This window comes from Notamacropus eugenii, chromosome 4 (genome assembly GCF_028372415.1).
Source record: "Notamacropus eugenii isolate mMacEug1 chromosome 4, mMacEug1.pri_v2, whole genome shotgun sequence".
In the NCBI taxonomy this organism is placed as follows: domain Eukaryota; kingdom Metazoa; phylum Chordata; class Mammalia; order Diprotodontia; family Macropodidae; genus Notamacropus; species Notamacropus eugenii.
The window spans coordinates 49,405,255-49,421,816 of NC_092875.1; the positions used below are offsets into that span (position 1 = coordinate 49,405,255).

The following is a 16,562-nucleotide window of genomic DNA, read 5'->3' on the forward strand; positions in this document are numbered from 1 at the left end:
AAGCTCTCAATCAACTTTGCAGTTTGACCCCCCCAGCTCCCCTGCCTCTAAATTGGATCTCTCTTTCCAATGGGTCACTCTACTTTCTTTCCAAGGGATTATGTGAGTACTTAAGAGCAAGAAGAGAGAATCAAAGACTCAATGAGGAGACACAGTGAGGTATATGAATGACTGGTATATTAATAACTGGTATAATAACAGACTGGTATATGAATAATTGGGATACCAGCAGAATGAGACAAGTGTAAGGGAGGGAAATATTTTTTTAATGTGATGTTTTAAAAAGGATGCTGATTGGGAGCTGGATGGTCTGGGTTTAAATTTTACCTCTGCTCATTGCTTAGCATGTGACCTTGGTTGAATAATTTAACCTTGGATCCTCACTTTTCTTCATCTATAAAATAAATGGGTTGGGCTAGATCAGAAGTTCTTAACCTCAGGAGCCCATGGACTTGGTTTCTTTAAAAAATATATGTATTTTTATAACTATTTCAATATAATTGGTTTCCTTTATAATCCTGTGTGTTTTATTTTATGCACTGAAAGACATGATTGAGAGGAAGGGTCCAGAGCTGCACTAGACTGACTGCCAAAGGGGTCTAGGACACAAAGAAAGGTTAAAAAAACCCTGGGTTAGATGATCTCTGAAGCACTTTCCAGTTATAAATCTCTGATCCTGTGGGAGCAAAGATTCAAAGCTCATTTGCCTGACCCCTTGTCCAAAGCTATTCACTACATAGAGCCGCTCTCCATATCTGAGTCTTTTCTAGAGCCAAGATTAGGGTAAAAACAGACTATATAAAAGTGGGGAAACTGAGTTTCAGATACGTGATGTGACAGCTGCATTCTTCTGGGAGTTATTTGTTGTTGTTTGGTCATCTTAGTCATGTCTGATTCTTTGTGATCTCATTTGGAGTTTTCTTGGCAAAAATCCTGGAGTGTTTTGCATTTCCTTCTCTGGTGTATTTTACAGATAAGGAAACTGAGGCAAACAAGCTTAAGTGTTTTGCCCAGGGTCATACAGGTAGTAAGTGTCTGAAGTCAGATTTGAACTCAGAAAGTTGAGGCTTCCTGACCCCAGGCCAGGCACTCTGTGTATTGAGTCACCTAGATGTCCTGGGAGTTAAGGATGATGCAAAAACAGTCTCACATGAAACACCGAGAGAGAGGCAGATGCTGTCCCTTGGCACCCACCTGAGAGTCAGAGGTGTTTCAATGCTTGTAAAATGGAATGGAATTTTATGTTCTTTATGCCCTGTTCCAAGCCTAGCAATAAATGCAAGATGAGCCCTATGGGAGATGGAGAAGTACCAGGTTATGGTGGTAGCCCTGGATCGGTGGCCAGAGGCTCAGCCAGGGAATCAGAATAAAGACTGGTTCCTGTTGTAGGCTGAACTTGGGCTGGAATCCAGACAGATCATTAAGAGGAGCTGGGTGGGGCAGCTGTCAGTCAGTGTCTCAACCCACTTTATCCACAGCTCAGGTCTTCTCAGCTGCTTTACAGCACTTAAAGGGATCCTAATTTCAGGCAGTTCTCATCCACCCAGGAGCCCTGTGGTGTCTGTGCCCAAGGGCAAAGACACAACCTTTGGATAGTTCAGCTGGGGCATTAGGTCATTGTAGGCTCTGTTGTCCAGGACCTCAAGCTAGAATTGACCTAGAATCTTCAAGCTAGAAGGAGCTCAGAGACACTCAAATGGCAAAGGAAAGGACAATGGTGGGCATGAGCATATTACCTCTAACCAAGGAGGAATTCTGAAGAACAGGAGTAAGAGAGGCAAGGAAGGCATTGTATGACAGAAAGAGATGGGCTGATCATGCACTAAGAGCAAGGGGAGACAGGAGGATGGCCCAAGAACTCCACTGCTAGCCTAATGATGTTGAAGAAAGCAATGAAGACCTCTAGCACATTGGGTGGATCTCTGTGGGAGAACTTGGACAACAGTCGCACAGGCTAGGCAAGCATAAAAGGTGAATGACCCTCCTGAATGGATGAAATCACACAGCCATCTGAATATTTGAGTTTTGGGATCAAATTAGGGAGAAAAAAGGAAAAATTCTGTTCTTCCTTACCAGTTGCTTTTGGACAGCTCCAACTCACCGTGTTCAAATTGGACTTCATTATCTTCCCCTCTAAATCCACCTATCTTGCAAATTTTTGTTTCTGCTACAGGCACTGCTATCCTTCCTGTCTCTCAGGTTCAAGACCTTAGAACCATCCTCATGCTTCCCTCTCAACTTCCTCTACCTAATCAGCCACCAAATATGGTTAAAAATCTCCACTACATCTCTGGCACATCTCCCATCTTTTCTGCTTAGACATTCAACACTTAAGTTCATGACCTTATCATCTCTCCCCTGGACCAATGCAGATTGAATCCTATTTTCTCCATGGGAATAGCTTCTTAATTGACTTCCCTGAATTAAAATCCAAGTTCAAATCTGGCCTCAGACACTTATTAGCTGTGTGACTTTGGATAAGTCATTAACCTTGTGTCTGGAGTTGGGTGGGGGTGGAGCCAAGATGGCAGAGTAGAAGAACAGATCTGCTTAAGCTCTCCTCCCAAAGCCCTTAAAATGCCTATAAAAATGACTCTAAACAAATTTTAGAGCAGCAGAAGCAACAAAATGACGACGTAAAACAGATTTCCAGCTGAAGACAGCCAGGAAGGCCAACAGCAAGGATCTATCACAACAGGCTCAGAGCAGAGCACAGCCCAACATTGGCTACATGACACAGACAGGACTGGAGCAGACTTCAGGGATTGAATCATGGGCTGATGATGTTGTTTCCAGATTTCTCAACCCACAAACACCAAAGATAGCTTCAAAGGTCAGTGAGAAATCTCTTTCATCTAGGCCAGAGGGGAGAGTGGTCTGGTCCTAGCCCCAGTTCCAGGGCAGCTGCAGCCACTGCACAACAGTTCACTTCTGGAGCTCTCAGCCTACAGACCCTGGGAGAATTGAGGAGCTGATCTGAGTCTCAGTCCTGAGTGGCAGTCCTGGGGTAAGGAGGAGTGCTGGTGTGGCAGAGCTGGGGGATGGGAGTGGGGTGGAGGGAGCTGGGAGGGCTGGTGAGAGGGAATCCTACTCACAGTTCCAGGGCAGTAAAGAGTGCTTGTGGTTGGTCACAGACCAGAGAGCAGGCCAGGAGAGGAGTAAACATCTCTCCTTTGACTATGCCATTTTGGAAGAACTGAAAACTTACAGGTGCCTAGAGATGTCTCGGAGAACAGCTGCACAAAACCTCAGAATCCTAGGGTAGTATACTCTCTACTTGACAAAGGACTCAAAACAGGTGGGGAATAAAGCTATAGAAGATTACTCTCTTGGTGAAAAGGTATTTTCTTCCCTCTTTTCAGATGATGAAGAGCAAAGCACACAATCAGAGGAAGACCAAAGCACACAAATGGAGGAAGACAGTAAAGTCAAGGCTCCTACATCCAAAGCCTCCAAAAAAATATTCAATGATCTCAGGCCATGGAATAACTCAAAAAGAATTTTGAAAATCAAATAAGAGAGGTGGAGGAAAAAAATGGGAAGAGAAATGAGAGTGATGCAAGAAAATCATGAAAAATAAGTCAACAGATTGCTAAAGGAGACGCCAAAAAATACTGAAGAAAATAATACCTTTAAAAATAAACTAACCCAAATGGCAAAAGAGGTCCAAAATTCCAATGAGGACAAGAATGCCTTAAAAAATAGAATCAACCAAATGGAAAACGAGGTCCAAAAGCTCTCTGAAGAAAATAGTTCTTTAAAAATCAGAATGGAACAGATGGAAGCTAATGACTCTATGAGAAATCAAGAAATTGTGAAACAAAGCCAAAAGAATGAAAAAATAGAAGACAATGTGAAATATCTCATTGGGAAAACAACTGACCTGGAAAGTAGATCCTGGAGAGATAATTTAAAAATTATTGGTCTACCTGAAAACAATGATCTAAAAAGAGAGCCTAGACATCATCTTCCAAGAAATTATCAAGGAAAACTGCCCTGACATTCTAGAACCAGAGGGTAAAATAGAAATCAAAAGAATTCATCAATCACCTCCTGAAAGAGACCCGAAAAGGAAAACTCCTAGGAATATTGTAGCCAAGTTCCAAAGTTCCCAGGTGAAGGAGAAAATGTTACAAGTAGCCAGAAAGAAACAATTCAAGTATTGTGTAAATGAAATCAGAATAACACAGGATTTAGCAGCTTCTACACTAAGGGATCCAAGGGTTTGGAATATGATATTCCAAAGGAGATAGGGTGAAAACCAAGAATCACCTACCCAGAAAAACTGAGTATAATACCTCAGGGAAAAATGGAATTTCTTTTTTTTTTTTGTTGGGGAAAATTTTTTATTGTAGGTGAAGTGGGACAGCTGGACACAGTTTAGATGATTCCAATTTTGATGGCAACATCCAAAGCATCATGGTCTGGAGCAAGCCAGACATAGGCTTTCTTTTCTCCATCAGGCCTGATCAGTGTGTTGACCTTGGCCACGTTGATGTCATACAGCTTCTTTACCACCTGCTTGATCTGATGCTCGTTGGCCTTGATGTCCATCATGAAAACTAGGGTGTTGTTGCCCTCAATCTTCTTCAAAGCAGACTCAGTGGTCAAGGGGAACTTAATGATGGCCAAAGGGCACTTTTCTCCAAGGGGCACTTTTTCAAGGGTATTTGGACTGCCTTCTTAGTCTTAGTGTCTTGGGTCCCTGGAAGGTGGGGGATGTTCAGATCTTCTTCTTTTTGTGGCTATGGACTTCAACACTGCCTTCTTGGTCTTCAAGGCCATGGACTTGACTTCTGTCTTGGGGGGCTGGGGGGGGGCAATGGCTTCCTTCTTCACCTTCAGCGCCATCTTGGGGGAAAACAAAAAATGGAATTTCAATGAAATAGAGGACTACCAAGCATTCTTGTTGAAAAGACCAGAGCTAAAAAGAAAATTTGACTTTCAAATACAAGAATCAAGAGAAACATGAAAAGGTAAACAGGAAAGAGAAGCCATAAGGAACTCACAAAGTTGAACCATTTACATTCCTACATGGACAGATGATATTTGTGCGTATGCATATATATATATATATATATATGCATACACATATATACATACACACATATATACATATGTATGTATATACATATATAAGTGTGTATGGGTAGTATGTATGTATATATTATGTATATTATGATGTCATGGTCCTCTTCGAGAACAAAGGACAAACACAACAACAAATATATGTAGGTATGTATAGGTATATGGGTATATGTATGCATATATATGTGTATATACATACATACATACACACATACATACTATATATATGTATATATACACATAAACACACAGAGACAGAGGGCACAGGGTGAGCTGAATATGTTTGGAGAATATCTAAAAAATAAAATTTACTGTTGAATGAAATGTACTAGGAATAAGAGAAAGAAAGAGGTAGAATATAGGATATCATCTCACATAAAAGAGTAAGAAGGAGCTTTTACAATAGAGGGGAAGAGGGGGGAGTTGGAAGGGAATAAGTGAACCCTATTCTTATGGGATATGACTTAAGGAGGGAATAACACACACTCAGTTGGGTATGGAAATCTATTTTACCCCTGGGAAGGGGATAGGAGAGGGAAGAGAATAGAAAGGACAACAAATTGGGGAAAGGGATAATGAGAAGCAAGCACTATTGTGGGAGGAACAGGTCAAGGAAGAGAATGGAATAAATGGAGGGCAGGACAGGACAGAAGGCAATGTGGTTAGTCTGAAAGACTAACTATTATGGAAGTGTTTTCATGGCTACACATGTGTGACCTGTATTGAATTGTTTGTTTTTTCAATGAGGGTGGGGAGGGAGGAAGGGAATATGAAACTCAAAGTTTTAAAAGTGAATATTAAAAACTGTTTTTGCATGTAACTGGGAAATAAGATGTACAGGCAATGGGGTATAAGAAATGTATTTGGCCCTATAGGGAAATAGAGGGGAGGGGGATAGAAAAATAGGGGGTGTGATAGAAGGGAGGACAGACCGGAGGAAGGGATGGAAGGGGTGCTTGCTGTGCTGGGGATGGGGGTGGGGAGAGATGGGGAGAAAATTTGGAATTCAAATTCTTGAGGAAGTGAATGTTGAAAACTGAAAAATAAATTATATGTATTTTTAAAAATTAAAATAGTTTAAAAATAAAAAGTAAATTGTGTCTGACTCAGTTTCCTCAACTGTAAAATGATGATAATCAGAGCATGTACTTCTCAGGGTTATTGTAAGAATCAAATGAGATAATATTTGTAAAGTTCTCAGCACAATGCTTGACATATTATTGTTGTTAATACTCTGTTTCATCCATTAAGTCCATCCTCCACACAGTGGCCAAATCAATATTCCTAAAATACAAGTGTGACCATGTGACTCCCCTGCACAGGAATCTTTGGCGGTTTCCAATTGCCTTCAATATCAAAAACTTCTTCCTCAGCATGGCATTTGAAGCCCATTATATCTGACTCCAAGTTTATTTAACACTACTCCCTTGACATACCACATATTCCAGGCAAGCTGGCTGTTGTTCTCCAAATGCAGCCTTGTATCTGCCACCTCCAGGTTTTTATCTAACCTGTGTTCCATGCCTAGAATGCCCTCCCTCCTTATTTCATTTCAGGTGTCATCTCTTAAAGGAAGCCTTTCCTGCTTGTTAGTACCTTTTCTCTCCTGAAATTACAGTGAATCTACTTGTCTGATTTCTAGTGATATTCCTTGATTTCTGGTTACCTTCCTTTCTCCTCCATAGACTAGAAAGTAATTTTATCCTTGAATCCCCAGTGGTTAGCCCAGTGTTTTGCACATAGTAGGCTTTGATAAATTCTTGTTGGATTGAATTAGACCCGACTGACCTTAATTAGAGTAAAATCTCATAAATTATAATTTGTGATCATTCACCCCAGGGCTATGACAAAGTTTGCTTTTGAAGAATCCATGAACAAAGGGTCGGAAACTAATTAAGGGGTGATGAAGATTATAGGGGGAAATATTTAACCTACTAAGTACTTAAAAGGACTTTAACACACAGCTGGATATCCTTAATTAGAATTTATTCATATCTATTCATTAAAAAGGATCTGCAGAATGTTAGGAGTCAGTTCCAAGTTAATATAGGTACTTGAAAGTAATGGTTTTACCTCTTTAAAAATAATTTGGGTTTTTCCACTGATTCTGACTCCCTCTCCTTCCCCATTAGTCTTTGAATTCGTGTGGTCTAACTGAAAGGGAGTCAGGAGAGACCTGGGTTCAAATTCTCTCTCAGACACTTTCAAGGCATGTGATCTTGGGGAAATCTCTTCTCTGATCTTGTTTCCTAACCTGTCCAGTTCACATGCCAGAAGGAATTCCGTAATCTCATATAAGCAACATACATGCATGATCTTCTAGCCTCTGAGTGCAGTCCTTTGATAAGAAACCTATTATATCCTAGGGCTGCCCATTCCACTGTTGGACAGCTCTAAACTTCGGGGCATTTTCCCTTATTTGTCTCTGTAGTTTCCACCTTAGGTTCTTTGTTCTGCCCTCTGGAGCCATACAGAACAAGTGTAATGCCTCTTCAGTACTTCAAGTAATTAAATATAGCGCTCTCTCTCAGTCTCTCTCTCTCTCTCTCTCTCTCTCACACACACACACACACACACACACACACACACACACACACACACACACACACACACACACACCTCTTCATCTCTCATCTCTGCGTGTCTGCAATGGCCATCCCCAATGACTGAGATGCCCCCTCTCTTCTACTGTTTCACAGAATATCTCTCTCTTCATTAATGATGGAACCTGGACACCATCTTCTGCATGAAGCCTTCCCTGATTACCCCCAACTGCTAATTCCCCTCCACCAAGCTACCCTGTAGGAGTTTGAATTATATCTTTTTATATTTATTCTGAAAATACTTGTGTGAGCACTTGGTTTCTCCCCAATTAAAATGTGGATTTCATGTAAATAAGGATTATTTCATTCTGTGCATGTCATAAAGTATGTGCTTAATAAATTTTTGTTGGTGCCATTTTCCCCTTCCCATTCTCATTCCTACTCCTCCTTCTCTTCTTCCTCTTTTTCTTCCTCTTCCTTCTCCTCTTCTTCCCTCTCCTCTTTCTCTTCCTTTTCTCCCTCCTCTTCCCTTTCTCCTTCTCCTATTTCTTTTTTTCCTCCCTTACATAGATTTAGAGGATGCTAGACGTTGAGTTAGAAAGACTTGGGTTTCAGATCCCACTTCTGACATTCATTAGCTGTGAAACCAGAGCCAAGTTATTTTAGCTCCCTAAGGCCTTGGGCAGCTTGCTAGGATTTATCTACTAAGTCATAGAAATAGACATGTTTTAGTCTGTGTAGGTGGGGAGAATTCCCACACTGGGAGTTCCCTATGCAGATCCTTCACATATTATTAGTAGAATTTGCAGCTGTGCCCATGATCCCCAGAAGCCATGCAGATGCCTCCACTCCCCTTCTGAATCGGAGCAGAGCCAGCATCCCTGAGTGTCTGAGAACCAGGGAACCATTCACCATGAGGACTTTATTGTCTCTAGGCTCTAGAGCTACTAATGCTAATGATCTCATTTATAGCCCTGATGGAAGCAATTATACCTGAAAATCCAAGCCCAGTGTCCTTGTTTAGTGCTTTGTGAAAGCTATATTCCAACGGCATGCCATCAGCAGCTAAATGAACTACTGGTGGGCCCGTTGCCCAGATGCCTAATATGTCAGGCAGTTCCAGAAAGCCTGGAGGGATAGGCCAGCATTGGGAGATCAAGGGCTTGGAAGGAGGAAAGACATGGAGGATAGGAGTGGCAGGGAGGTGGAGAGATTGTAGGGAGAAAGGTAGGAAGATTTAGGGACACAGGGAGGTATGCTCTGCTGCTATCCTTTGCTCCACCTGGAGTAGAATGGAAACCCACTGAAAGCAAGGATGGTTTCTCTTTGATCTTTGTATATCCCTAGTACCTAGATCAAGACCTTAGTACATCCCTAGTACCTAGATCTAGATCTAGATCAAGACCTAATGAACACCTGATACAGTTGGACTGGATTGAATTAAATTGATTTTTAAAAAGTTAGTATAATCTTCCATTTAGAATCCCTTCAAGGTTCAAGCCAGATGCCACCTCCTACAGGAAGCTATTCCTCATCTTACCAATCATTAGTATTCCCCCCTTCCACACCTTCAAATTATTTTGTATTTACTGTTTTAAACCATTAAAGATGGAACTGGAGCAAGACCACTGATGAGTCTTCTCTGGATCAGTTTTCACAACCATGGCTGCCAAAGTTGTACCCAGGGTAAAGTGACATTGGAGGAGAAAGTATTATTAATAATATGTTGCATTTGATCAATTCCCCCAGCTAGAAGAAAGTCCCAGCTTTGGAGTTTTGTCAACAATGAGAGACTGAAACAGGATAGGGGGATTCTCTCCAGCAAGGGTTGCTTGGACTTAATCACAGAATCTCTGAGTTAGAAGAGACCTCAGTGAGCATCTGGCCCAATTCATCCCTAAACAAGAATCCCTTCTAGCCTATGATATTCCCAACCAGTGGTCATACAGCCTTTGTGCGGCAGAGAGCTCACTACCTCCCAAGCAAATCCATTCCACTTTGGGACAGTTCTAAGTGTTAGGAAGTGTGGGTTTATTTTTTGTTTTTCCCAACTTCAAACCTAAATCAGCCTCCTTTCTTTACATCTGTGGTTCTTAATCCTGTTTATTGGACTCAAGCAGAACAAGTCTAATTAATCCCTCTTCCACAAGACAGGCTTTCTCATACTGGAAGACAGCTCTCATGTTCCCCCTAAGACTTCCCTTCTCCAAATTAAACATGATCCAGTTAGATACAGAGCTAGTAGAAATCTTAGGGGCCATCTTGTTCAACCTCTTTATTTTACAGATAAGGAAACTGAGGCTCAAAGCATTTAGGTGACTTGCTTAAAGTCACATAAGTAGTGAAAAATTGAGGCAAGATTCAAACTCAGCTCCTGTGACTCCAAGGTCAGCCTTTATTCCACAGTATTGTACTATCTTCTAACATCCCCAGTTCCTTCAACTGATCACCATATGACTCAAACTCAAGGTCTTGTACCAATCCCTGATTACCAGCCTCTGAATTTTCTCTGGCTTTTGGTTCCCTAAATGCATCAATCAGGACAGAACATAAGACTTCAGAGGTGACCTGACCACTAAAGAGAATTATAGCGAGATCACCTTCTCATTTCAGGAAACTTCGCCTCTCTTAAGGCAGCCTAAGTCCACATTCACTTTCCCTTGAGTATGTCTCATCCCATTTTCCAAATTCTGGGTCTTCCTAGTAGAGTTGCCATTTATGGGCCAGAAAACAGAAAGAGGGTTCTGGATATAGTGTCTTCCTAGGTCTCAGTGGGACTGATTCTTGGCAGGTGGCCTCAGGCAGCAGGTGTGTTGTTGGCGCATTCAAGGGGAAGAAACAACACGGGTCTGAGCCCTGGATCTGACTGCAGACCAACAATCATCAGATAGTTGATCTCTGTGGCTAACCTACTAGGTGAACCAGAGACTACATCAGCAAAGGAGTTCCACCATTAAAGAGAATCATCACCAGGTAGCTATTGTAGCTGATGAGGTTAGATGGAAGAAAAACCTTCCAAATGAAGGGCTCAGCATTATTAAATAGCAAAAGTGTTCACTGGGGACATAAGCAACATAGATCATTCCAGAATTGGTGGACGGAGTCCTCCATCTACAATGATAGTCCCCTCCTCCCCATCCCTCCTTCCCCTGCTCTCCCCTCCACCCTCCCCCAGAGAGCCCTTGGTTCTTTCTCTCTTGTTAGCACAGCCCAACAAGTGGACAGGGCAGGTGTCAAAGAAATGACAAACTCAAAAGGAAAAACAACTTCTCACTCCCACTCTATCCTCAGCTGTCTTGAATTCTTAGGAAGTCAGGAAAAGAGACAGAAAGATAAATGACCAAATAGACAAGATGACAGATAATTGATAGGCAGGCAAATAGATAAATAATATTTATATAGCACCTACTATATTCCAGGCAGGGTGCTAAGCACTTTACAAAAACTATTTCATTTGATCCTCACTAAAACCCTGCAAGTAGGTACTATTACCGTTCCCATTTTACAGGTGAGATAACTGAGTCAGGGTTTAACTGACTTGCCCATACAGCTAGCAAGTATTTGCGGCCACATTCAAATATGGGTCTTCCTGACTGCAGTCCTGTTGCTCTGTTCACTGTACCTCTTAGTTCCCTCAGTGGAGGGGGGGAGGGATAGAGAGAGAGACAGAGAGAGAGAGAGACAGAGACAGAGAGACAGAGAGACAGAGAGAGACAGAGAGAGAGAAAGAGAAGGAGAAGAGAGGAGGGGAGAAGAGAGAGGAGGAAAAAGGGAAGGAAGGGAGCAGACAAATAGGTACATAGATAATAGATGATACATGTTTCAGACAAACAGCCAGTTAAATCTAGACTAGAACAGGAAGACCAGGCAGGGAAGGAAGGAAGGAAGGAAGGAAGGAAGGAAGGAAGGAAGGAAGGAAGGGAGGGAGGGAGGGAGGGAGGGAGGAAGGAAGGAAGGAAGGAAGGAAGGAAGGAAGGAAGGGAGGGAGGGAGGAAGGAAGGAAGGAAGGAAGGAAGGAAGGAAGGAAGGAAGGAAGGAAGGAAGGAAGGAGAGAGGAGAGAAAGAAAGAGAGAGAGAGAGAGAGAGATGCAAGGTCAATATGAGTCAACAGTGTGATAGGGCAGTTGAAAAAGGTATCAATCTTAGATTGCATTGAGAATTATAACATCCAGAGCTATGGAGATGATAGGCCTGCTATATACTCTGTACAAATGAAGGGATCCTACTAAAAGCTAAATGAATAAAAAACGCCTTTCCCTAAAACAACCCCCAACAGTTTCACCATGCTTTCACTCTCAGCTGAGCAGGGAGGCATCCTGGTACCATGAAAAGAACCCTGGGCGGAGAGTTCTGGCCATGACATTGCCAATGTTATCTTGAGCAACTAACCTCTTTCTTCATCTGTAATTCATCTCAATTTCTTTATTTGTAAACTGAGGGAGGTGGATTATATGGACTCTGGGGTCCCTTTAGCTCTAACTCAGCAATCCCCTCATTTTTCAGGTTCCTGCCAGCTCTGAAATCCTATGGCGTTTCACTTAGTGTATGGAGTTGCAACATCAGAGAAGAGGCTCAGGAGAGGAAGATTGGCCCAAAGGGGCCTCTTTTCACCCTGGGACTGTTTGGTTGTTAAGAATGATGAGCCTCAACATGACTAATGTGAAAATGTGTTTAATAGGAATGTATGTGTAGATCCCATATCAGATTGCATTCCATGTTGGGGAGGAAGGGGGGAATGGAAGGAGGGGGAGAAAATTTAAAACTTATGAAAGTGAATGTGGAAAACTAAAAATAAATAAATTGGAGATGAAAAAAAAGGCATGATGAGCCTCACCTGGTGGCATCACTCCCAGGCTTTTGTTTCTTTTCCAGGGGACCTGGAGTGTGAGATCCTTGTGTTTCTCCTTCATGCCTAATTGGACTTTGTTGTAAAGAGATCAGAGGCTGCCAGTTGGCATCAGAGCCACCTTCCTCATCAGGGAGAGGTTCCGAAAGAGAGAGATTGTAGAGATAGAAGGAATGAGAAGAGACGGGGAGAATAAGAAGAGATGCAAAGAAAGGCAGGGGGCATTAATAGACTTTAGTATAAAATCCTGACAGATTCAAATTGATTCTGCAGCCTGAGAAAATTGAGTGCGGAGGGAATTAGATTTATGCACTGTTAAATGTAACTGCCTGGCAGTATCTATCCCAAAAGCTGTTAAAATGGTAATCTTTAGAGATGTATGAAAATTGTGTGTGAATAGACCAATGAACCATCTCTGGGAGCATGCTTCTCCTATCAGAGAAATACAAGACAGCATTATTATTATTAATACTGGGTTACAAACACCATGCATTATGGATGTAACTTAATCACCTCATCTCAAGGTATAAACAAGAGCAAAACTGATGGTAACTTTTCTCTCTTTTTTTTGTGGTTAGACAGGAACTTTAGGTGGAGGAGTCTGGGGGAGGAAGAGAGATTGCTTTTAGGTTTGACTACAAAAGAAAATGAGTTCATAATGTTTTGGGAAAGCTTTTTAGAATATGTGCAGAGAGACAGTCAGAACTGGTACACCTGGGAAGGTGATAGTCTCATTGTGCTCTGCCTTGCTTAGGCTACATCTAGAGTATTGTGGTCAACTCTGGGCATCAAAGTTTAAGAAAATTAAGATGAGCTGGAGGAACCCCAGAGCAAGACAGGTCTCAAGAGCATATTATATGATAACAGGTTGATAGAATCAGAGATATTTAGCCTGGAGAAGATTGGGGGAGGAAGGGGAAAGATATTCAAGTATTTGAAAAACACTCAGAGATGGGCAGCTATATGGCAGGGTAGATAGAGCACCGGACCTAGAGTCAACACTCATCTTTATGAGTTCAAATCCAGTCTCAGATACTTATTGGCTGTGTGACCCTGGGCAAGTCACTTAACCCTGTTTGCCCCAGTTTCTTCATCTGTAAAATGAACTGGAGAAGGAAATGGCAAATCACTCCATTATCTTTGTCAAGAAAATCCCAAACAAACTTGTGAAGTCAGACATAAGTGAACAACTGCAACCAAGATGGGATAGCACCTTCACTTCTGTTGGATGGGACAATGAGTGAGAGCAGAGCTGCTTCATTTTTGTTTTCCTTCCATTTCCTCTGCTCAGGAGAATGACCTTTGCACAGGAAACATTAGAACAAAAATGACTAACACGGAATCGGAATCAATACCCAAGATCAGTCAGGATGCAGAAAGAGAAGTTCTGGCTGCCTGAGATGAATTCAAGTCATTTGGCCCTGATGAACTCTATCCTCAGGTGCTGAAAGGGCAGGCAGATCATCGTCAGGGACATCTGAAAGATCATGGAGAACTAGAGAAATATTAAAATATGAGAGAAGAGCAAGTGTTGTCCTGGTTTTTGTTGTAAAGGCCAGGAAGAGAAAATGTGAAAGATAAGCCAGTGAGCAGAGTATCATTTCCTGGGGAAATTTTACCCTGGATCATTAAGGAGACAATCAAGAATGTCTAAAAAGGGAGCTGGTGACCACAAAGAGTCAGCCTGGCAGCTTCATCAGGAGCAGATTTGCCAGGTTAAGCTCATTTCCTGTATCACAGGATTACTAAACCGGTAGATGAAGGCAATGCTGTATGGATAGCATTTAAGGAGATTTTAGTAAAATGTTCTGTGCAGTGTCCCATACTACTCTTGTGGAGAAGATGGAGAGAGATGGATTAAGATGATATTGCAATTAAATGAATTCAAAATGGATTGAATGGACAGATTGAAAGGGTAGTTGTTATTGGTTCAGTGTCAATTTGTAGGAGGTCTCTAGTGGAGGACCCTAGGGATCTATTATTGACTCTGTAATGATGACCTTTGGCAGCAAGCCTTCTGGGAAGACACAGAGACCCATAAAGACTTTTTTGTTTGTTTCTGCATTTTGTCAAAACAAGGAGCTTTCTACCCAGGCCAATGGAAGAGGCCAAATTGTGTGATTTCCCCGCGAGAATGGGACTGCTAGGGAGCCTTCTCTGGATCAAAGCCACATCAGTAGAAGAAGGTTGTGTCCGGGAAACAAAAATGTCAAAAAAGAAAAAAAATACTTTTTGAAGTCTCTCTTCAAGAGGAGTGCTCCATCTTCAGAGGAGCTTGTCAGATATGGAGGATTGAAGGGAGATTGTGAAACTCATTTGGAGAAGGGGTCTCTGGGAGACAATCAGAGAATCCAGAGTTGAAAAGAATCTCAATGGTCAACAAGTCCAATCAGCTCATGAGCATGAATCCCCTCTATGATGTCTCCAACAAATGGTCAACCAGCCTTTACTTAAAGATCACTAGTGACAGGGAGCTAGCCACCTTATGAGGAATTCCATTCCACTCAGGGATAGCTCACAATGTTGGAAAGAGATCCCTCCCAGACAAGTTCATCTTTAACAAAGAGCCTTGAGGAAAGGGAAGTGGGCTCTTTTTGGCAAGACAAGAGGGCAAGACAAGCATTACCATCTGCTCTCTACCATCTAATGCCACTTTTCCTTGAATTTTCTAGTCCTAGCCATTCAGGCTGTTCTTTCCCAGGTGCCAGGGATATTGGGGCTGTCCTCAATTTGAGGCAGAAATTCCCAGGTGTCTTCCATTTGAGGCTGACACTATGACCCCCTCCCTTCTACTTCTATTCTCTTTGAAAAATGCATGCAAAGAAGAGGCGCTTAGCAATGCAAATCATTCCTGTCTTCACCAGGGCTGAGCATAGAGGTGATGAATCTGCCCAGGAGCTCTCGGGGACAGAGAGGTTTTAATCTCTAACACTGTCAATGTGTACATCCCTGGAAAGTACACTACCAAGGTAAGTGAACTTATATATCCACAGCATTCAAAACTTCTCCATTTATTATGACCTATGGTTCCATGTATGGATGGTGTGGTGGTGGTAGATAGAGCACCTGTGTTTTCTTGGTGTTAATTATTAGGCCAAAATTAGCACAGGCAGCAGAGAATTAATCCATACTTTGTTGCATCTCAGCTTCAGAGGCTGCACTGAGTGCACAATCATCTGCAAACAGAAAATCATGCACCAACACTCCCTCCACTTTGGTCTTGGCTTGGAACCTTTTCAAATTGAAGAACTTGCTGTCAGTATGGTAGTTGACCTTGACACCATGTTCATCCTCATTGAAAACATTTTCAACATGACTGAAAACATCAGGCTAAAAAGCATAGGAGCAAGCACATAGCCCTGTTTCACTCCATATGTGACTGGGAAGGCACAAGAGCTTTGTCCATTATCCAGAACCCAGCAAACATGCCATCATGAAATTGACATACAATACTGATGAACTTCTCCGGGCAACCAAATTTTGACATAATTTTCCATAAGCCCTCATGACTAAGTGCCAAAGGCCTTGGTCATATCTGCAAACGTTGTTCTGCTCCTGGCATTTCTCCTGGAGTTGTCAGGCAGCAAACTCCATATTGACTGTTCCTCAGCCCTTTCTGAAGCCACGCTGGCTCTCAGGTTTATGACCATCTTCTAGGTGAAGGATCAACCTATTAAGGAGGACTCTGGCAAGAATTTTGCCAGCAATGATTAAGAGAGAGATCCCCCTGTGATTGTCGCAGGACAATCTATTCCCTTTACCTTTATAGAGATGGACAATAGAGGCATCCTTGAACTCCTGGGGGATAACTTCCTCTTGCCATATAACCTGGAAATTTCAGTCAGCTTTTGTATGAGCAATGGTCCCCCTGCCTTGTAAATCTCACCTGGAATACAATCAGCACCAGGTGCTTTGCCACATGAAAGGAGCCTAATAGCCCTCAAAACCTCTTCTTCAGTTGGAAGTTCAGCTAAGGAGGGATTGACTTCAACCTGAGGTAAACAGTCAATGTTCTCAGCATGGATTGATGATGGTCTGTTGAGAACACTATGGAAGTGTTCAGCCCATCTGCACACATTGCCAGA

General features: G+C 42.2%; 1 long non-coding RNA gene across 1 annotated transcript in view; it reads right to left on the reverse strand.

Annotated features, from left to right (window-relative positions):
• Window positions 1-4,315: 4,315 nt before the first annotated feature.
• Window positions 4,316-16,562, reverse strand: part of LOC140498092 (uncharacterized) — a 31,664-nt gene continuing 19,417 nt past the window's right edge. Inside the window, exon 4 of the long non-coding RNA XR_011965002.1 lies at window positions 4,316-4,851. This is a non-coding gene — a long non-coding RNA (uncharacterized lncRNA). The remainder of the gene's footprint in view (window positions 4,852-16,562) is intronic.